The sequence below is a fragment of the Amblyomma maculatum genome, chromosome 11 (assembly GCF_055883805.1).
Source record: "Amblyomma maculatum isolate TAMU_Amacu chromosome 11, ASM5588380v1, whole genome shotgun sequence".
Classification (NCBI taxonomy): domain Eukaryota; kingdom Metazoa; phylum Arthropoda; class Arachnida; order Ixodida; family Ixodidae; genus Amblyomma; species Amblyomma maculatum.
The window spans coordinates 94,948,990-94,973,016 of record NC_139354.1 but is presented as its reverse complement, the minus strand read 5'-3'; positions in this window follow the sequence as shown (position 1 = coordinate 94,973,016).

The following is a 24,027-nucleotide window of genomic DNA, read 5'->3' as shown; positions in this document are numbered from 1 at the left end:
GGAACGATGTGAACATTCCCTCTGAAAGAACACTACCACACAGAAGCTCTGGCAACCTATCTGCGGCATCAACTGATTCAACCTTTAGAGCCAACTCACCCACACGACAACGGAAGTCCGGAAGGTGGAAACACTTCTCTAGGGCATTATTCAGCAGGACTCCTGACACCGTGATGAATGTTCCACCTGAGCGAGCAGCACCAACCATGTCTACCAATGTCGCTATGACGTCAAGTGAAACAACCCCTGACGGCGAGGCGGAGATGCGGCAACAAGAGTCGCCAAATTTCAGCTGCGAAATTGTGACTAAAACACCACCTAACAGAGCTTCAAAGCCAAAGATCGAACTGTTGTCGGGAAATAAAATGCGGACCATTTCGAAATGCACTTCCGTAACGTCAACTAGGGCGGGTCCTGACCACTGCCAGGCTCCAAGTCCACCAGTGCTGAAGACAGAAAAGGTATCGGAGGACACGACCCGGTCAGCGAGTAACGAATGGAAACACATCGGAAACGAGCGGGCGTGCAGAGCGAACATGGAGACGAACACTGAGCCGTTTAATACCCGCAGCAGTTATAATTTGACGGGAGTTAGCCTGGCGTGCGAAATGAAAGAAGAGCTACCGCTGACGCAGCAGGATGGCGGAGGTTTTAAGAGACTCGCTGGCGCAATGCAGATAACCTCGGAGGCTACTAGAACTCCTGAGTTCAACGCTGCACGTACGGTGTTGTCCAGGAAGTGCATCCTAACAGACATTGGCAGCCCCGACGACACTTCGCAGGCGAGAGTAAAGGGTTTTTCATCACCGAAGTTGGCAACGCCCGGTGAGTGGACACTCAGTACTTAAGCGGTCAGTTAAGACTCCGGCACGGAGTAGGCATTAGGTGATCGGAGGGCACATAGCCGCTACAGAATCAGCCCTAAAGACATTTAGCCTTATCTCTATTAAGAGGTGTTAATTATCTTAAGAATGTTTCCCTGCTTATTCCAGGCTCGGCGTTCTCGACGAGACTTCCATGGAGTGCACTTGCCACTTCTGACGACACTCGGCTGTCCAGGGTCAGCCGCTGGAAGTTGTGCGTGCTCATTGCAACGCCCTGCGCCTTCCTTGGAGCCGCCATCTTGCTCATGCAATTGTTTCAAAGAGGTCCTCGCATGCCTCTGGTCCGCCTGAAGCAGATCGCACTCTGGGTCCAGCAACTCGGAAACGCCTGCTCTACAGTAGGCTGCGAAAGAGCGGTGTCAGAGATGAGGTCTTCAATCGACACGTCCGTGGACCCGTGCTGGGATTTCTACAGCTTCGCTTGCGGTCACTGGGCTCGTGATAGGCCGGATGCGAGCTACATGGCAGTCCAACAGCTGTCTTACATTGCAGCCGTAAACAAAAGTCTATGGAACGTGGGTCACTTGGGCTTTGACTTGTCCCCCGACGACACCAGGGAGTTGTCTACAGTATACAGGTGGGTATTTCGTCGAATTGATTCGTTCACTGCGACGAAGAAAAACGACACATGCTCGAGCAACTACTGTAAGAAAGTAACCAAAAGAATTCCCGCCTCTTTAACAGTTCATTGCTTCCTTGTTTTTGTTATGATGATAGAAGCAATATTGCGAAACACTTTGGCGACTAAAGTGGTGAAAGGCGAAAGCCTGAATGCCGCATTCTGCTATGCGTTTGTTGAAAAGGTGGCGATGGCGATGATGCTTCGAGTAAAGAGGGTGACTACTGTATCACATTCCTCCCTTCCTTTGCAGCTGGTACATGTGTTCGTGGAGAATTGTGACAGATTCTGCGCCTTTTATATACTGTAAATCAATTTCAAAAGCCACTGATGCCTGCTTTACTAAAGCCTCCCAGACATCAGGGTCTTCTGTTTGTTGTGTGGGGCGGCGTTCGAAAAAGCGGCAAATGAAAGGGCACACGGGCGTCTGGATTGGACGCCCGGTGAAGTCAACTTCGTATAGAGCTTATTCACGTGGCATCATTGCAGCTTCACTGACCGCCATGGCACGCACAACGCAACGTCGGAGAGCTGGAAAGAAAGATTACACGGTGTCGGTGAAATCCGAGCTCTGGTTGGACGGCGTTGCAAACGGCGTCTCAAATGTCCGACAAATGAACGGCGCACAGCAGGGAGGACGCTCGTAGACTGGCGCCGACGCGTCGGAAAGATTTTTTGTGTGCTTTCAGTTTCGAATCGCCCACGTTATGGTGATGGTGATGGCGACCCACCCTTTACAGCAGGTCACCGGTTTAACTTCACAAAGCTAAAGGATGACGTCTACGCATTATAGTGTTGCCACAACTGCCGCCTGCTAAACCTGATAGTGAATAGGGTCTATACGCATGAATCGCCTTGTGACGTCATGACTTGTCGTGACGGTAGATCGCGCGCCGCTTGTCGAACACAACCAGCATTTAATTGAAAGCATTAAAGTTCACCGACGTTTTCTTATTCGTCTACATGAAAGGAAAGGCGCAGTATCTATCACTCTCTGAATCTCGCTATTATTCTTACTGTCGACAAAGGGAATTATGAAGAGCGTTTGATGATCCGGATTGTGGCGCAGTAGTAAGGCGCTGGGTTCGGGATCCAAGGAATGGAGCCTCGATTCCGCTGTGGCAGACTAGGTTTATTAACTTCTTTTTTATGTATTGATTCAATGGTGCCTTGGCGTAATATTTCGGGTTGTTCGCTTCGAATTTCGCGGCTAGCGACGTCATCCCGTCCCGACCAATCAGAGTCGCCGCAAAAGCGGGACAGATTTAGTCCACGAGAACAATGAGACGTTAAAGGCTTTTGCCTTACAATATGATATTTGCCAGCAGAAGTCGCTTCCGTTGTCCAACTTTTCGTAAACGGAGAGAACCAATACCCCCCAGCTCTCATGGTGAGGGCCAAACCTCATACCACATGAGTTGACATGCTTTTAACCGATATTATTTCTTTAATATTTAATGATTAATATTAATATTTATTATTATTATTTTTATTATTTTAATTGGGCAACTAAAAAAAGGCACCTTTCGCAATGTTAAAACCTATGAAAATTAAGGAAGGCATCTAAGATACGTACGTGATGCGAGTGTGATACCCACGATGCGGGTTGGATCATATCAGCCTTTTCGCCATCGATGATGGTGAAATGGCGACTGCGTACTATGTGCTGTTAATGACAGGTAAAGAAGCGGAGTTGATAGAAATTTTGGAAGTCGTCCATTGTGGAGTCCCTTGCTGCCCGAGTGGGGCGTTCAATCATATAAGCCAAACAAAACCTAATGTATTTTCATGAGTTCTTATATGATGATAATTAACCATTGGACAAAGCCGAGTTAATCGGAGAGAAATCAGAGGTCTTTGCCTTGCAGTAAGTATAGTCAGGCTTGTGAAGATTGTGTTCACAAGGCATACAAACGAACGTGGCATGGTATATTTGGTCGCCTGTGTAGATCGAACACCTTGGCTATGGCCTCGAGTCCTTATTAAAACCAATAGTGCTTCTTTAAGCGAACTAAAACACCTATAGAACACCGGCTTTCAATTCGCTTTGCATGTTGTGTTTAACCACTTTTATTTCCTGTGGGACATCTTCGACGGCAGCATTTTGGACTGTTCGCATTTTTTGGGATTAAGATTTTGATGTCTCTTTTGCCTGGACGCAGACGATGGCTTTCGTCACTGCTGAAGCAATTTGTGCTTGCGCATTTATAACGTTAATGTCGTTGTGCAGATCCTGTCTGAGGTTCATCGATCGGGAAAAAGTGAACATCGAGGAGGCGTGGAGAGCTGCTGGTATTGACGCCCACTTATGGACCAGCCTAGCCAGCTTCCACAGTCTATTTGCAGTTGTAATCGGTAACCTCTTGCAGTACAACCTGGAGTCCGTCATCAACGCGCGATGGACTAATAACAATGACAGCGGATCACCAGCTCTGTCCGTAAGCCTGGAGGTCTCGACCGGCACAGCCATAGCGCGGCATCTGGATCAATCTTTCAGGAAGGCGCTCATGATCCGTGCTGTGGAAGCTAGCGGGGCAGCAGCACATGACCACTTCCCTCTCATTGAGCACATCGACGACACCGTGCTTAAAATAACACAGAAGATGTTCTCCGGGCTAGACGCAAAAGTTGTTCATGCCCGCTATTTGGATACTGGGAAAGTAAATTGGTCACAGGTCCTTTCGGCATTAGCGAAGCTCTTCGACAAGCCAGCGCCTGCTATGGTCAGAGTGCGGAATGTGAAAGGTGTCCAAGACATCCTCGAGTTCTTGGGGAGGGTTAACCTCAGAACAGTTTCCGTGTACCTGGCGTTGGTTCCCCTTACCAAATTTTTCGTTTTGGCAAGAGACATCCAGCGTCGCATCGTCTCCTACCGGGAAAACGACGAGGACAAGTTCAAGTACGAGGCGTGCGTACGTGCTCTAGAGTTGCTATTCGCTGACAGTTACAGGGAGTGGATGTCTGCCCGTATAGAGGGCTCAAGTACCCCGGACGATGTTAACCAAGTCTTCACGGACGTACTGACAACTGCGAGGAACTTTACCGGGGCCTTCTCGCGTATCCCTCTCGACGAAAGGCGTATCGTCGCGCCTCCGTACCTTATTAGAGGTGAGCGAAGACAGTCATTCAGCCTTTGTGCCGTGGGTATGAGCGAATTATCTTTTCCGTCGCATTTTACATGCATTCAATATCGGAGAAAACAGTTCACTATCATAGCTAGAAATGCACACTCCACCTATGCCAACTGTTCTCACAGGTCATACAATCAGCTACAGTGAAGAAATCGACGACATTACCCCACTTAGTTCGGAGGAGCTCATTTCACGCCGCTTCTGGTTGGGGTAGAAAATTTTTTTTCGCTTTCGTTTGCAACGAATTTTTATTTCTGCATTCTCATGATTGATATAATGCAAGCTGCGTGCCGTGAAAATTTCAGTTAGAAAACTTATCTCTCACGTCCTTGTTTTGTAAGAAGGCCTAAAAATAGTAATTACTTAATTTAAGGGTGCAACTGAAGTTTCAGATTTCTTGACTTTCCAAATATCCCACCGTTGAGTTTTATTTCCTCAAACTTATCCCGAATTGGTGTGAGGTGAGAATTGAAATGTAGCAATTTGTGGCCTTTGTGTTGTACCGCTTCTATGGATAAAATAGCTTGTAGGAAAGGTGCCCTTCATGGTAATGTTCGGAATAAATAACGCGCAAGTTATACCTAGTTGCGAAATGAATTGCTGCCAAAATCTCGTACAATGAGACATTTTTTTTATATAACTGGCCCGAGGAGATAGAGACCACAAATGTGATGTGTGATTAGGCGAATTTTTGGAACTGAGGCAAAAGCGCAAAAGAGCTACCTTATCCAGCAACGGCTGGGCATGGGCTCACGCTTTTCCATAATTGAAAAATTGAAAAAACATTTATTTCCAGTAATATACAGGAAATGGGCCTCGGGAGAAAAGCTACGATAGCTTGAGAGATGCCCGAGGCCCAGTAATTGCAGAGCAACAGGACGTCTGACATTAAGGCGAAGATATACATGTATAACATTAACATTATGAAGGAAAGAAGCCAACAGTCGGCGAGGCCAAGGAAAGCGTTGGGGATGGTACTTTGTCATTTTTTCTTAATGTTTACTTGGATAATCACAGAGATTAGTAATGTATACTGTTTAGGTGAAAGATAATTAATCACAAAGTAGAAGAAAAAACAACGTGCCGATGGTGGGAACCGAACTCACGACCTCCGAATAACGCGTCCGGTGCTCTTCCAACTGAGCTACATCGGCCGCTGTCCCCTGAGCAGGGGGGACAGCGGCCGCTGTCCCCCCTGCCGCTGTCCCATCGGCCGCTGTCCCCTGAGCAGGGGTGACAGCGGCCGATGTAGCTCAGTTGGAAGAGCACCGGACGCGTTATTCGGAGGTCGTGGGTTTGGTTCCCACCATCGGCACGTTGTTTTTTCTTCTACTTTGTGATCAATTATCTTTCACCTAAACAGATCACATTACTAATCTCAGTGATTATCCAAATAAACATTTAAAAAAAGACATAAAGTACCATCCCCAACGCTTTCCTTAGCCTCGCCGACTGCTGGCTTCTTTCCTTCATGTATTATAACGAGCACCCTCATTTCCCCTTAATTGATTAACATTATGAGGCACAGAAAGAGCCCATATATACATATGAAACAGCAAGTTAAAAACCAGCACAGTAAATAAACGGCCCACAATAATGTAACAGTATGCACGAAACACGGCAAAACATAATGTTAGCAAAACATCTTGTTTCTATCGCCTCCTTTGAAAATAACAGTTACGTTCGCATATTTCATTCGTGCAGGAAATATTCCTGATGTGAGCGACAAGCTATATATGTAGCTTAAGTATGGTGCTAAGAGATCCGCAACAAATTTAACAGGTTTAATTTGGAAGTCATCGAAGTCGGTGCAACTTGTAGCTTTTAGGTTCATTATAACGCTGAAAACTTCCTCGCTGGACGTCAAATAAAAAGCAAAAGTCTCTAAACCTGTATTTTGGAAAAACCGAAGTGCTTCGACCGCGGAACCACTCGGTCTAAAGCTTGTGAAGAAGTCATTAAATTTTTCTGCCAGCAAAGAGCGGGAATAGGGCAAGCCATCGATCACAAGGTGACGTAAGTGCGTATTTTTATTCTTGTTTAGAAACTATTCATTCAAACGTTTCCAAAATGCTTTCGGACCTTCCCTGCTAGTGAGGATACGCGATTGATAGGCAGATTTAGATCTTCGCAGCTCGTTAGTTAACTTGTCGCGGTATTTTTTTTTTTTTAATCTGTAAGGTGATCAGGGTTTCGAGTGGAGCGTTTGAAGAGCCTAGACATGATTCATTTCGACGTGTGTTAGAGTCACCCAAGGTTTACGAAGTTTCGTGTTTTATTTCTTTGTTTTGAAGTGAAAACACTTATTGTAAATGTCTTTCAAAGTAGTTAAAAAGAGCTCATAAGATTCATGAACAGAAGAACAGGCAAAACACAGTTCCAATCTGCAACGCGTACAGATTCGCGAAATCGGGCAAGTGTCACATCAGTTATACATTGATAAGCAAAACTATTTAGTGTTCCTAACTTGGTGAGCAGCCATGTGGCACGGATACGAAAATGGCACAGTGGTCACTAAGGTAACAAGCAATAGTACCAATAGAAATGACGGAGGAGACAATGTCTACTATAAAAAGGTCAATTGTACTGATTGACGTCGGTGTTATCCTTGCAGGTGTAGTGATAAGATTTGTAAAACCATTGGAAGCAATTGTGTGATTCAAATGGCGATTTATACTAGAAGGTTCACTTGTATTAATTTTGAGGTCACCACCAATAACAGTAGAGTATTGGACTTCAGCGGCAAAATCAAGAAGTTTGTCGGGATGTTGCTGATAATAGCATAATACTTGTGAAAACGCACCTGCTTGCGGTAGGGTAAGATGTCTAGTCTCTGACACAAGTGACGCAAAGCGTTAAAACTAGCACACAAGTCGATTGCAGGTACTGCAACTTTTAGTCTATTTGCGAAATGGAATGTAAAACATCGATAGTTTTAGTTCAGTCTCGCGATCTATTTTAATTAGATACATTCTGAAACGGTCCAATGTCCAGTAGTACACTCTTCTAGATGCCGTCTGTAGGTAATAGAACTTTTACTTGCGGAAAATGTATTAACGGTGAGTGGCCTGTTACTAATTCCTTAACTTTACTAACCCCTTATGCCCATTTGGGTAGGAGTAAATGGCAGTCCCGGCTCTTCTAGCCAAAGTACCAGTGCCTGGCCGTCCTGCCGTAATGCGTTGCGCGTAACGCAGTGCACAATACTTGGCAAGCATTGCACATGGTCTCGCTCCGAGCCTGCGTTCACGGTGCTACGCGTGTTGTTTGTGGGAGTAGGAGGTGCTAGCATTGCACCTAATTATCATCCAGCAGTAGGCCACGTCATTGTTCGAGGGAACGCCTTTCGGGAAAGTACACGCATGAACTGAAGCTCGTTACCCCTGCAAGCGATAACGCCAGCTAGCTGTGCGTTTTGGGCTGTCGCGGCAGGTCGAGCGGCAAGAGCGATGCAGCTCCAACACGTTATGTATTTTTCTCTCTGTTGCTACCGCTTGCCGCTAAGTTCGCTCGTTCGTTTCCATGGGAACGAGCATTAGGAGATTCTAGAGTGCATGCCTTACAGAATAGTGGATGAGGAGATTGTGCTCATGCACACTGCGCTCACCTTAGAGCATTTTGTATTCTGCGCTACGCCATTTTATTGAAACTCAAGCGGATACACGAGTGCGAATATTACGCCACTCAAGATATTTGTTCTGTTACTCGTAGGAAAGTGGTATCAAACCATTTGAGCAAAACAAAACCTACCCTTTGTTCTTGCCGCTTCAACTTATCCCACAGGTTCTCCAGAGTATGCGAGCGATCCACCAAACTCCATGGCCGAGACGAACGATTCGCCTACCAAGTTTAGCAGCGACTTCATCGCAAACACTATCCTCTTCTCCCAGCAGCGAAGCCGCGGCAGCGGCGGCGCCAGCTGTGAACCAGTCCTCACCATAAACTCTATCGGGATGAGATGGAACGACACGGACACACTTCTCCGGCTTTTGATGCCCGACTTCTACCAGGCCGGTGCCAAAGAGGCGGCCGTCAACTACGGCACGTTAGCCTACTACCTGGCCTCAGCGGCATTCCAAGCAGCCGTAGCGGAGAACTGGACATCATCAGCCGATTACGGTCCCTGCATCGCGGACTACGTCCACTCTCGCATGGGATTCTCCCTGCACGAGCACAGCTGGGACTACATCGTCGCACATCACTGGGCCCTCCAGGTCGCGCTCAAAGCGGCAGTCATGCGTGACCCAGAGCTCAGGCGAAGCGGGCCCCTCTCGAGACTTTTCTTGCTGCGCTTCGCACGGACGTGTTGCTCGCCAACGGATATTCCTCGCGCATACAGCGACATCAATGAGATAGACCAATCGCCAGAATCTTGCAATGCCGTCGCAATGACTCTACCGGCCTTTGCCGGCGCATTCGGTTGTTTGCATATGCCTCCGATAGAGTGCTGAGTGCCCGATGTTGCTCTGCGTGACGAGGCACACTTCTTTCAACTCTTCAGACTGTAATGCCAGGTACGTTTGTCACAATTTCAGTTGTTTTTTCATTATTCATACTACAGACTGTGAAAATATAGAGCTAGGCGCATCTTTTATAACAACTTCAAAGTATTTAGTTAGCACTTGCCATATTGTTCCAGCCATTAAAAAGCACAATTGCTACTGCCCGGGCTCTGTTTTTTCTCCAATTAGAGCATGGGCTAGAATTATGACCCATTTATTATGGACTACACTTTTATTAACATTCAACATAGTGTGCTTGAAATTCCTGTGGTCTTTGCATCAGTCGAGCTGCATATATCCTTATATGCAATACATCAGCGTAGCTTCGCAAGCACTCGGATTCTTCTTCTCAGCTATGTAGTGTGGATTAAAGCTATGACCCTGGTGCCCGTCTAAGACTTTAAAACGATCCGCAGTCGTATACAGGGTTCAAGCTTGGCAACGAAGCTTCCCTGATCAAAGTGAAGTGGAATTCCGCACTACGCTTTAAACATGGACAGTAGTAAGTGCTTAACAGACGCTTTTAGCGAATTCCAAATTTTGTATTTGGACTTAAAAATGCGCCATGTGAGTAATAAAGGGTCCCTGGAATGATAGTTGAGGTAAAATGTCACAGACGCCGGTAGAGCTAGGTAAGCAGGATTTGTGTCGCTAACAAACAAGCAGCGGCGAATGAGGACCAGGCCGGGCCAACTGACTCGCGAGCGAGCTCCCAAGAGAGAAGACGACGAGCACGCGCCAGTCTCCGGAACTCGACCACATGACGGCGCCAGTATTTAACGTTGCGGCAAAATACTAATGCAAACAATTCATAGAGGTGGTCCTTATGGGCATTCGAATATATTTTGAAAGCCTTGCCATGGAGCATGTAATTTACAAATAACTTTTAAAATGTGCCCTTGGCGACCGCTCGCGACCGATTGGGGTGACACATTCCCGCGCTCAAAATGCGCGATGTGATGTGATAACAACTTTACCTTTACACGAGATAAGGAGGCCCTCAATCCCCGTCTCCGGCTCGCAGGCCTAAGGGACGGGAGCCGAGACCTCCGCGATCAGAAGCAGGCAAAAAGGTCTTGGCTCTTCGCGGCTTCTTCCGCCAGGCGGATGGCTTGTTGCTGTGCCCTCCGGAAGCCCTCGCTCCGCAACAGGGCTTCCGGCTTCTCTACAATTTATATTTGTTTTAACCCCTGGAGCGCTAGCACATTACCTGATAATCTCATATGTGACGTCAGATGAGCTTCCTGTGCACACCCGCTAGTTACGCGGGCGTAATGATGCAGTTGGCGCCGTCGTGACGTGTCTACTTCTTTTGTCGTAAGAGCTACATAACCTGCAGTCTCGCCGTATCGCTTAGGCTTTCTCATCGCCAGCTCAGCGCATGCGAGGAGCAGAGTGACGTCAGAGCCGAGTAGCTGCGCTTGATTTATTTCGCAAAGCAATGAAGGCAGCCGGAGCTAACCCCCTGCTAATTGTTGGAGACTTCAACGCTTGCCACCAAGAGTGGGGATATAATAGGCAAGATCCGAAGGGCAGGCAGTTATGGGAAGATTTTCACGAATTAAACCTCACCCTGCAGACCGACTCTGGCTGCCCGACCAGGGTGGGAAGGTGGGAAACAGTGTGAGCAAAGACATAACCCCAGACTTAACATTCACCAAAAACATAGAGGAGCTTAGGTGGAAGAACACAGAGCTCAACTTTGGAAGCGATCATTACGTCCTCGAAATAACGCTTAAAAGCGGAGTCAAAGTAAGACGAGAAAAGATCATCAGCGCAATCGAATGGGAGAAATTCAGACAAATTAGGGAATCTGCAAACATGGACGAAAATATTGAAAATATTGAAAATATCGATGATTGGGCAGAAACCCTCATGCACCACGTTAAATCCGCTACCATTACCCTAGGGGGGGGGGGGGGCGATGCACCGAAAACAGTCGACAGGAAACTCCTACACATGTGGGAAGCGAAAAAAGGTATGGAAAGACGCCTCCGGTGTCAGAGATGGAACCGAAACCTAAGGCGAGAAATAGCCAGGCACAATAAGGAAATTGAGGATTATGCAATTAAACTCTGCGAGCAAACCTGGTGTAGCAGGTGCGATGAAATGGAGGGCAACATGAGCCTTTCAAAGACGTGGAGCCTGCTACGATATTTTCTTGATCCCGACAGTTCGAAAACACAGTCAAACATAAAATTAGCAAAGGCAAGACACGCGTTCGAGGGGACTGACGCGGAACTAATAACTAAACTCGTAGACACATATGTCGGCGATACAACATCCCTCCCTCTTAGGCAATACGCGGGCCCACCGAACGAGGCCCTCGACGCGCCCATCTCAGAAGCGGAAGTTAGAGCCGAAATCCTGAGCTTAAAGACGCGATCAGCTCCCGGCCCCGATGGAATAACATATAAAATGCGACCTAGACGACGCTTCCATAACGGCACTCACCAACTACATGCAAAAAGTATGGAGTAGCGGTCGTCTTCCCCAGCAGTGGAAAACTGCAAACGTTGTGGTAATTCCAAAACCTGACAAGCCACCGAAATTGGGAAACCTCAGACCTATTTTTCTAACCTCATGCATTGGAAAGCTTATGGAACGTGTAATCCAAACAAGGCTAACTAATTTCATGGAGAAAAAACGACCTGTGGCCGCACGAGATGGTCGGGTTCCGACCGGGCCTGTGCACGCAGGATGTAATGCTCCGATTACAACATGACATAATTGACTCGAAATCCAGAGACGCGAAGGTAATTCTAGCACTAGATCTAACAAAAGCATTTGACAACGTAAGACACCAGGCAATTCTCGCGGGACTACAGGAATTAGGAGTCGGCGAGAGGACATATAATTACGTAATGGATTTCCTGACAAAGAGGACGTTGAGACTAAAGTTTCAGGACCTAGAATCCCCCACTGTCCACCTGGGAAGTAAAGGAACTCCGCAAGGCTCGGTGCGCTCCCCCTTCCTTTTTAACGTGGTGATGAGAGGCCTTCCTGCCACTCTGAAAGTCATAAAAGACCTGAAGTTCAGCATTTACGCGGACGACGTTAATCTCTGGATGAACAATGGCAGCGATGGCAGCATAGAGGAACGCCTACAGGCGGCAGCGGACACCATTGCGTCCTACGCGGCCGAAAGGTGTTTTTCGTGCTCTCCGCAAAAATCCGAACTTTTCATATATAATCCAAAATCAATGAGGTGCAAGGGCGACTTTAGCGTAGAAATTAAGGTCGACGGCAAAACCGTACCAAGAGTCCAGCAAATCAGAATTCTCGGACTTTTTATTCAAGAGAACGGGTATAACGACGGAACGATACAAAAAACTCACTACCTACGCGAAGCAACTAACAGGGATATTTAGGAGGGTTGCATTCAAAGGCAGAGGCCTCAAAGAGAGAAGCCTCTTGAGACTGATGCAGGCGTACATAATAAGTTGAATATGCTTTGCACACCGTTCCTCAACATCAGGACCAGTGAAAAAGATAAGATAGACGCACTTATCAGACGTTGCGTCTAGAGGACGCTGGGTCTACCCATCTCCTCTTCTACGGAACGCCTGATAGAAATGGGAGTGCATAATAGCTGGACGGAACTTGCTGAAGCGGTGAGAATCGCCCAACATGAAATATTCAGTAGGTCGAGCACGGGTCGAACCATCTTAGAATGGGTGGGTCGAAAAATAGATAGGGGCACAGCCGACAAGGTTGCCCTACCACCACAATGTCGCGAGAACATCATCGTCCGTCCTCTCCCCCGCAACATGCACCCAGAATACCACAAGGAGAGACGAGAAAAAGGAGCAGAAGCACTGGTTAAAAGAGCAAAAGAATTTACAGTAAAAGAATTTGCCTACGTAAACGCTGCAAGCGGCCGATCGGGGGCGGCAGTCGCCGCGATAATCGGTGGTAGCGGCGCACCAGTCGTCTCCGCCACTATCCGAAGCAGAAACATAGACACGGCTGAAGAGGTCGCAATAGCGCTCGCTTGCGTCGGAACGAAGGCTAGACTGATCTTTAGCGACAGTAAAACTGCTCTCTGGAATATCGGAAAAGGCAGGGTCTCGCAAGAAGCCGCCCGAATTCTAAAAGCTGCAACTAAAATCGATCGCAAAATCACCCTAATTTGGGTCCCAGCACACACGTCCGTCCCCGGCAACGAGGCGGCCCATGATTTAGTCCGAGATCTCTACTTCCGGGCAAACGTGGAGCCGCCCGACTGCCAGGCGATGGACGAACGTTTGAAAACCTATAAAGAAATAAATAGAAAATTATGGATTATGAAGACGTCTGATGCCGCCACCTTATCCTAGCTTAAATAATTAAGAGGCCATAGCCTGGCGGCGATTACGAGCTGGAAATTTCCCGAACCCTGTCTGGTTGTTTCACATCCAGATAGATGAGAGAAAAAACGATAAATGCAAAGCCTGCGAAGCGAGGGGGACCCTCGACCATATACTTTGGGAATGCCCTAAGTCTCTTGTCGCTAGGGACAACATTAAAAGTAGAGAAGCCTGGGAAACCCTGCTGCGAAGCGACGTCCCCGCTGACCAGCAGAAAGCCGTCCGCCTGGCGGCTGAGGCCGCGAATAACCAATGTATATTCGCCAGTCCTTAGTCGCGGAGGTTCCAGCCCCCGTTCCTCAGGCCTGCGTGCCAGGAGCGGGGTGTAGGGGACCTCCTAAATCGGTGAAAATTAAAGTTTTAATCAATCAATCAATCAATTGCGCTTGATTGGATTACGCGTTCTATAAGCTTTCCAATGCCTGATGTACGAAAAATAGAATAAAAAATTTCAAGGAGAAAAACGAGCTGTGGCCGCACGAAATGGTCGGGTTCCGACAGGGCCTGTGCACACAGAACGTGATGCTCCGATTACAACACGACATCATTGACTCGAAATCCAGAGATGCGAAGGTAATTCTAGCACTAGATCTCACAAAAGCATTTGACAATGTAAAACACCAGCCAATTTTCGCGGGACGGCGGGAATTAGGGGTCGGCGAGAGGACATATAATTACGTAATAAATTTCCTGTCAAAGAGGGCGTTGAAACAAACGTTTTAGGACGTAGAATCCCCCACTGTCCATATGGGAAATAAAGGACCGCCGCAAGGCTCGGTGCTCTCCCCCTGCCTCTTTAACGTGATGATGAGAGGCCTTCCCGCCGATCTTAAGGTCATAAAAGATCTAAAGTTCAGCATGTATGCAGACGACGTTAATCTCTGGATGAACAATAACAGCGACGGCAGCATAGAGGAACGCTACAGGCGGCGGCGGACACCGCTGTGTCTTGTGCGACCGAGAAGGGTCTAGCGTGCTCTCCGCAAAAATTCGAACTTTTTATATATAACCCAAACTCAATGAGGTGCAAAAGCGACTTTAACATAAAAATTAAGGTCGACGGCAAAACAGTGTCAAAAGTGCAACAAATCAGAATCCTTGGACTACCTACGCGACGCAAGTAACAGGGATATTTAGGAGGATTGCATTCAAAGGCTGAGGCCTCAAAGAGAGAAGCCTCTTGAGACTGGTGCAGGCGTTCACAATTAGCCGAATATGCACACCGTTCCTCAGCACCAGGATCAATGAAAAAGATAAGATAGACGCGCTCATCAGGCGTTTTGTCACGAGGGCGCTGGGTCTGCCCATCTCCTCTTCTACGGAACGCATGCTAGAAATGGGAATGCATAATAGCTGGACGGAACTTGCTGCAGCGGTGAGAATTGCCCAGCATGACAGATTAAGTAGGTCAAGCACGGGTCGAACCACCTTAGAATGGGTAGGTCGAAAAACAGATAGGAGCACAGCCGACAAGGTTGCCCTACCACCACAATATCGTGAGAACATCATTGTCCAACCTCTTCCCCCAACATGCACCCAGAATACCACAAGGAGAGACGAGAAAAAGGAGCAGAAGCACTGGTTAAAAGAGCAAAAGAATTTACAGTAAAAGAAGTTGCCTACGTAAACGCTGCAAGCGGCCGATCGGGGGCGGCAGTCGCCGCGATAATCGGTGGTAGCGGCGCACCAGTCGTCTCCGCCACCATCCGAAGCAGAAACATAGACACGGCTGAAGAGGTCGCCACAGCGCTCGCTTGCGTTGGAACGAAGGCTAGATTGATCTTTAGCGACAGTAAAACTGCTCTCTGGAATATCAAAAAGGCAGGGTTTCACAAGAAGCCGCCCGAATTCTATCAGCTGCAGCTAAAATCGATCGCAAAATCACCCTAATTTGGGTCCCAGCGCACACGTCCGTCCCCGGCAACGAGGTGGCCCATGATTTAGCCCGAGATCTCTGCTTCCGGGCAAACGCGGAGCCACCCGACTGCCAGGAGATGGACGAACATTTGCAAACCTATAAAGAAATCATCGAAAATTATAGTTTATGAAGACATCTGATGCCACCACCAGATCCTAGCCTAAAATATAAAGGGGCCATAGCCTGGCGGCGATTACTAGCCGGAAATTTCCCAAACCCTGTCTGGTTGTTTCACACCTAGATAGGTGAGAGAAAAATGATAAATGTAAAGCCTGCGAAGCGAGGGGGACCCTCGACCCTATACTTTGGGATTGCCCTAGGTCTGTGGGCGCTATAGGGACAACATTAAATGTAGAGAAGCCTGGGTCACCCTACTGCAAAGCGACGTTCCCGCTGACCAGCAAAGAGCCGTCCGCCTGGCAGCTGAGACTGCGAATAACCAATGTATATTCGCCAGTCCTCAGTCGCGAAGCTTCTTGCCCCCGTTCTTCAGGTCTGCGTGCCAGGAGCGGGGAGTAGGGGGCCTCCTAAATCAGGGGTAAATAAAATTTTAGTCAATCAATCAATGTGCGCTTGAAATCGAAGCTCGCGGCCGCGTACCGACTACGATGCCGACGCCGCAGCGACGCCCGAACCAAGATAATAACGTCGTGCCAAGCGGATTTGATAGAAAAACTTTATTTTTCACCAGAAGAAAGCAATCCCTGCCACCCCAGGCACGTCGGCCTGCTAGACGGAAACAGCACTTTAAAGGGTAGCTGGCAGCCCTTGGCCCATGGCAGCCTTCTCTGCCAGATTGATGATTTTCCGCTGAACCTCAGGGTCCAAGCTTTGTAGCAGGGTCTTCCAGTTCTCTCTACTGACTGTGTTTCGTCCCACCCCGGGAGAGTGCGGGCATTTCCATATTATGTGGTCGAGGTTCCCTCTTGCCCCGCAATCACTACATCTACCATGGTCTCTCCGCGCGGTGTACACACTGTGCGCCAAGACCGGGTTCGTGAACGTATTTGTGTTCAAGTGGCTCCATGCATCAGCTTCTTCGTTATTCAATTTTGGATCTGAGGGGCACCAGCCACCGTGCCAATCGATAGTGGTTGATTATTTCCCCATAATTTAGCAACCGCCTCTCTTACTTGAGTCGTCGGGGAGTTCCATGTGTGGTCGGGTTTCGACCACCCTTGAGCACGCAGGACGTGATGCTCAAACTGCAACATGACATAATGAACTCGCACACTAAAGACGCGAAGGTAATCTTAGAGCTACACTTCACAAAAACGTTTCATAACATCAAACATGACGCGGTCCTCAACAGATCTTGGGGTAGGGAGCTTGGGTTAGGTACATCAAGGATATTCTGTCAGGCAGGACTGCTCGCACTAACTTTCAAAATTTAAAATCTCCTATGATACACCTAGGAAGCAGAGGCATGCTTCGGGGAAGACCACCACCTCGTACGTTACTGCCAGCTCCCTCCGATGAGCGCTGGGACCAACTTCTTACGTGCTCAGACAAGAAGACGCAGCTGGCGCTTGTATCGTGGGCCCAGAGCGTCGCCCCCACCTGGCGGCCACGCCAGGCCAACATCCCTTAATGGTTACTCTTTTGGCAATAAATGTTATTTCTCTCTCTCTCAAGGCTCGGTGATATCCCCTTTCCCCTCTTTAACGTAGCAATGAGAAAGCTCTCAAGAAAACTCGCGGAGTGGGAGGGGCTAAAATTCAGTATCTACGCGGATGACATTAACGTTTGGGTAAACCAGGGGAGCGATGCGGAAGTCGAGAACTTATTTCAATCTACCCCGCCGGGGTGGCGCAGTTGTTACGGTGCTCGACTACTGTTCCCAAGGGCGCGGGATCGAATCCCAGCCACAGCGGCCGCTTTTCGATGGAGGCGAAAAGCGAGGCGCCCGTGTGCTGTGCGATGTCAGTGCACTTTAAAGAACCCCAGGTGGTCGAAATTTCTCATTTCTGGAGTCCTCCATAGCCTGAGTCGCTTTGGGACGTTAAACCCCACAAACCAAACCAAACTTATTTCAATCTGCTATTGACATTATTCTTAAGTATTCAAAACATCGATGGACATGAAGATTGAAGGGATAGGTAAAGAAGTACCAGAGATGAAACAGAGCAGAATATTAGGACTAATCCTCGAGGCCAATGGGTACAATGGAGAGGTCACAAAGAAGCTCGAGCATCACACGATACACACTCTGGGCCTTAAAACGCATAGAGTCAAGTGCAGAGGAGAAACCTCATGAAGCTAGTAGAAGCGTACGTGATTAGCAGAAGTGCCAAGCGGAGACGCAGATCGCATTATTAATAATAATAAATTCGTTCGCAGGAAAGAAAAGGCGCTGTACCTGTCAGACTTTCTCTGTGGACACCTGCACCGAGACGTAATGGAAGGGAGTAAGTAAGGAGAGAAAGTGAAAAGAGAGAAAGAGGAGCCATAGTGGAGGCCTACAGAGTACTTTCGACCACCTTGGGATCTTGAACGTGCACAGACATCGCACAGCACACAGACGTCTCTCCGCGTCGCCTCCATCGAAACGCAGCGCCGGCAGAGCGTAAAATGCGGCGCATAGCAGCAGCAAAGAGAGATTTAACGTAAGCAGGCGAAGAGAGCAGCGGAGACGCTCGAAGAGAGAGAGGAACGGCTTGCCAAACGGTGATGCCAGACTGCCGAGCCTAATAGACAGCGCATAGCCACCGAGTTGGGGCCTATGGAAGAATTCAGTCAACGGGAACCAACAGAAGAGGATGTGAAGGCAAGTTGTTGACAGTTCACTCCATTCGAGTTTCCAAAAGTGCATCTGCGACCCGGACATTTGAAGCAGACTTTGTGCACACTGCGTTTGGAAGCATGTGTAGTGCGCGCGAGAGACTGTGGTGCCGAGTGGACTTGACACTGCTGACTAATTCAATGTATGAGACTTTGCGTTTGGAAACTGTCAAATAGATATACCGTTTAGACAGATTTGACACCGCTGCATGCTACTTCACAGATCATCGGGCAGTCTTCGTCCTTATCTAGCAAAATGAATAGAAGATGTGTATACTCAATGTCTCTCTTTCCTAAACATACATGACCACTACAAGCTCAGCCAGGGAAACGTACCTCTCGCTACTTATTTGCCATTTTAAAACTGATTTTAAAACTGATTTATTTATAGGAAGGGAAAGGCGAGGTAACTGTCTCACTTAATTTCTGTGGACACCGCAACCGCGCCGTAAGGGAAGGGAGGAAGATGGGAGTGAAAGTGGAAAGAGAGAAAGAGGAGCCGTAGTGGAGGGCTACGGAGTAATTTAGACCACCTGGGGATCTTTAACGTGCGGGTGGTGGTAACAACTTTTATTGCCACGAAATGAAAGGAATTATTTCGGGCTGGGGCGAGTCTAGGGTGGCCTCCAGTCGGGAGCGACCTCTTGAGCTCGCGTGACGAGGGCCAGTTGCGTAGTTTTTCTTGGGCTGGCCAACAGCTTGTCCCATTCCTCCGCTGAGGGAGCTGGCAAGAGTGTCTTTGGAGGGGGATTGCTGGCGCATTCCCACAGTATATGGTCTTGCGTGGCCTGCGTCCCGTCACCGCAGTGCCGGCATGCAGGGTTGAATTCTCCGTTTGTAATTAACGATAGTCGGTAGGGGCTAAGAATGGCCTTTGTTTGTAGGCGTCTGAGTGTCGTGGCTTGCGCCCGGTCGAGGGCGGGGTGAGGGGCGGGGTACGTGCATCTTAGCTCGCGATAAAAGTTTGTTACCTCCGCGTATGTGCGCGGTGCCTCGACAGGCGCGTCCGTTTCCGATAGATCTCCCGTCTCCCAGTTGGTTAAGCCTCGGGCTAGACGGTCGACCCCTTCGTTTCCGGAGTTACCCGCGTGAGCCGGAACCCACACGAGATTGATGTTGTGATTGAGAGATCGGTTGCGCAGAATTCGCACCGCGAGTGCGCTTACAGAATATTTGGCGAAATTTTGAACGGCGCTTTTTGAGTCGCTTAGAATAGTTTTGGTGCGGGGATCCGCGATGGCCAGTGCGATAGCTACTTCCTCTGCCTCGCATATGGAGCTAGCATGAAATGTTATGGCGTTAATGAAGGTTGACTTTGGAGTGGCCATACATGCCACGTATGCTCCGTTTTTGATGTGTTGAGCTGCATCCACGTACACTGCTTGTGGATCGTCCTCGTACTGTTTCTCAAGGGTCTATGCCCTTGTCTTCCTGCGGGCATCATGTCTACCTGGTAGCATGTTTTTGGCTATTGGTTTAACAACTAGTCTACTAGTTATGTCAGCCGATAAATGGGATGTTCCGCACGCCTCCTCAGTGGGGTGTATGTGGAGCTTGTCGAGAATTACGCGTCCCGCAAGGCTGCGTGGCAAGCGGGTCACTTGTGCTGTCTTATGGGCTTCAATTAGTTCAGATAGCGTGTTAAAAATTCCTAACTGCAGTAGTCGATCTGAGTTAGCGTATACTGGTAAGCTAAGCGCCGCTTTGTATGCTGTTCTAATTATGCTATAAGGTGCATGTTCGTCCCTACGACGCAGATGATAGTACGGGCAAGCGTACCTGATTCTGCTTATCATAAAGGCTTGAATGATCCTGCACAGGTCGGCTTCTCTCATACCCCTGCGACGTGTGGCAATGCGTCTCACCAGCCCACCTGTCTGGTGCGCCGTGACGCGTAGCCTGCGTATAGCTTCTGTGTTCTGCGTATTATTCTGAATCAACATTCCGAGAACTCTGATCGTGGCTACCGGGGGTATCGGATGGTTGTCAATGTGTAACTGGATAGGTTCTCGAGAATCTGGTTTTACCTGTGAAGCTTGTTTGTTCCTTATAACTAATAGTTCTGATTTAGCCGGTGAACAGGTAAGGCCGTTTTCCGGCACATAAGACTGTACCGTGTCCATAGCTCGTTGTAATGACTCTGTAATATCTCCATCGGAGCCAGAATTGGTCGATATGGTGATGTCGTCGGCGTATATGGAATGATGTATGTGTGGGATATCATCTAACAGACGCGGGAGGCCGCTCATAACGATGTTGAAGAGAAAAGGTGAAAGTACGGTGCCTTGCGGTGTTTCTCTCGTGCCTAGTGTAATTTTGTCGCTAACTTTGTCAACGAAATGGAGCGTAGCCGTACGCGCATTCAGAAAGGCAGCGATGTAGTCGTATGTCCGTTTGCCTACGTGTAACTGTGAGAGGTGATTGAGGATGGAAGCGTGTGACACATTGTCGAAGGCCTTACTCACATCGAGTCCCAGGATGGTTCGCGTGGCTCTTATGCGATTTTTATCTAGAATGTCTTGTTGAATTTGCCACATAATGTCCTGAGTCGAAGACCTGCTCGAAACCCAATCATGGACGGGGGAAACGTGCCTTCCGCATCGGTGTGCATAAGCAGCCTGTTTAAGACAACGTGTTCCATTACCTTCCCGAGACATGACGTTAGCGAGATTGGGCGGAGGTTCCCCATCTCGAGTCTTTTGCCCGGTTTAGGTATGAAAATAATTTTAGCGTGCTTCCATTCCTCAGGGACGCTTCCCTCTGTCCAGTACCTGTTGAAGAGGTCCGTAAGAGCCTCTACTGACTGGTCTTCTAAATTGCGCAACATCTTATTGGTGATGCAATCTTCCCCCGGTGCCGAGGTGGTGTTAATTTTGTTAAGAGCAGCCCTAATCTCTGCTACGGTAAAGACGCTATCCATGCGAGGATTATCCAATCCTGAGTACCCATCTGGCGTGGGTATATCCTGGGAGGTGTTAATGTATTTATCTTTTAAAGTGGTCATGAGCTCTTCGTCGGTGCCTTGGAAAGATTGCGAGATTCTTGTAAGAATTCTAGGTTCTTGTAAGAATCTGCCATAGTTCTCGTAGGATCCAGTAAATGTCTAAGTAAAAACCACGTGTTCTTGTTGCCCAGTTGCCCATTAAGGCGGTCGCAAGTCTGATGCCACTGTTCTCGGCTAAGTTCCCACGAGTAAGCCTCGATTTCCTTTTCAAGCCGGGTTAGCCGAATTTTTAAACGTCGGTAATGCTTATTTTTACGCCATCGAGCATGGATACCTACCATGGATACATGGAGCATGGATACCTACCTGTCCCAGCCCCATCAGGGGCAGAATCAGCCACCCTTCACCACCTCCTCCTGCGTAGTGTTTCATCGACCCTTCAAAGCTGAAGTCTTTATTGGCTCATGAGTGTGGACAGAGGTTGTGTGTCCGCAGAGGGTGTCACACCGTCATTGTCGAGCCATGAATTGATCGATATGTGAAATATTGGTTGTATGAAGTAGAGTGTGAAAGATTGTGTCTGGAAATTTTATTATCTGGAGTAATTAGTTATTTAGAGCAAGAAATACAATTTGACTTCCAAAATATTAAGGACGACAATATAGTGTGCAGATGTCAAAGCAACCACAGACGTCGAAAGTTGGGAAAGTACGCACAAAAAGGTGGCCAATTGTTTTTCATGTCAAGCATCCTCATTCCGTTACAACATCGAAAACAGTCGGTAAAGAGTAAAAGAGGAAAGAATACAAGTAAATACAGCAAACAAAAATACCTAAAGAGGAAAAAGTAGAAAGAGTAACATAAAGGAGAAAAAGAGTAAAAAGAAAAAAAAAGAGAGAAAGAGAAAGAAGCACATGAGTGAAAAATGTGACTGCAGTCCACGCTGTGAAGGTGGTTGGGGAGCAAAGCTGTGAAATGACAAGACATTACCCATTGCGACATCACTTAAACATTGACGAACGTGGTTCTACAAATTCTGTCGAGTTCCGTTTCTGTGGTTTACCAATGGCAGCCTGGAATGAACTGGATCATTTGCTAGCCCGGTCTCCTTGTTATATGTGAGAGCGCGTGGTGACGTCGCCACGTGATTTCTACGCTTTTGGGTAGTTTCCACCCGCAGTAGCTTACGGAGCCGTAATCTTTACCGGGAAGAACACGCGGAGAGAATGACGTGCTTTGCATTCTTGCAGGCAGCGTTATCATTCATTATGCGATTTGCTCTTCACACAGGGCTTTTAATGACGTTAACCTCTTTAGAAAGCCTGGCGTCTTTTTTTCTTACGACAACGACACGAAGAGTTCCTTGAGCAGTACAGATCCACAACCAAAACTGTCTTTCGATGTTGTTAAGCATTATAAGTCTTAATACACATTTCTAATTATATTGACACAAACCCAACGTTTGTAACCCCATTTGCTGTTGTGACGTCCGCGCTGTTAGAACATACAGATGGCTATATCGACGTCCGCGCTATTTTGACGCGAACTCCGGAGCCATCCAGTACAACATATCTTTCTTTCTTTACTTCTGCCTCCCTCCCTTCCTAAGTGTGCGGTTCAAGTGGCCGCCGAGAAGTGTGACAAATACATGCGATGGAGGCGCACTCGCGGCCCGTTGCGTTGCATCCCAATGGGTGTTGGATGACGTATTGGGAGCAGTTACAGTTTCCGGCCTGTTGTTGTTGTGGCTGTAGGAAGAAGGAAAAGAAAATGCACGGGCGTGCTATTGGCTCTGTAGCTGAGCTACCTCCGCTGCCTCGTGCAGACAGAAGAGAAAATAGAGATGAAAAGAAAAAGAAGAGGGAGAGAAAGACGCGCGCCGCAACAACAGCTGTCGACCACCACCGAAGGAGTGGCGGGTGCAGTGACTGCCTAAGACAGATAAAATTCGGTCGCTGGCTAGCCCCCGCCACAAGCGGCGTTGCGTATTGCCATTCCCTGAAAACTCCAGCAACGGAAGTGCCGGCTGGCGTCACTAAAAAATAAATCACAACAAAAAGAAAATCAATAAAGCTATATTGTTTTTTAGTATACAGTGCATAAACTAAAACGCATGCGCAATAAAATAGTTTGCTGCAATAACATTGCTTCCAGTAATCCTCTGATCGTGCCAGTTGCGTCCGTGGCGCCATCTTTAGTACGTTGAATCAAAACTATTAAGAGCGCATTTAAAAATCGCATTACCCTTCGCTTCTGTGGCGCAATGGGTTCCCAGGTGTATCTGCTTGTAAGACATGTTCGACTCCTGTAGGTAAAATATTTTTATTTTGAAATTCACAACGTCCAATCAAATTACGACCATATTTCCTTGGGTGTGTTCCCTTTAGGTTGCATAATGCGATGTTTTGTTTTTCTTCATAGCAGTAAAACTAGCCGCGAACGCAGCCAGGATGTGACGGTATGAAAACGGTTACACTTTTCAATTACCTTCACTGTAATCAATTCCTGCCTCTGTGAGTGTATGTTACCTTTAGGTTACCTTTAGAGACAGCTCTCCGCAACAACCGCCTTTTAAGACGCTTTAAACTCTTTTTACGGATTTACGCCGCACCGATTTTTCAAATTATTCAACATAGCAAAAATGGCGCGACGGACGCCACCGATATATTAAGCTGTTTACAGTAAGCAATTTTAATCCAGAAAACTATTTTATTATTAGTGCATTTCAGTTTCAGTACTGCGCTTCATGCACGAACAAAAGATAAGGTTGTGTTTTATATTTCAGTGACGCAACCGGCACTTACGTTGCTGGACTTTTCGGGGAACGGCAATACGCAGTGGCCGTTGACCTACCATCGCAGCCCCGTAGGGCCAGGAACTGCCACTCTGCGTCCGTTTC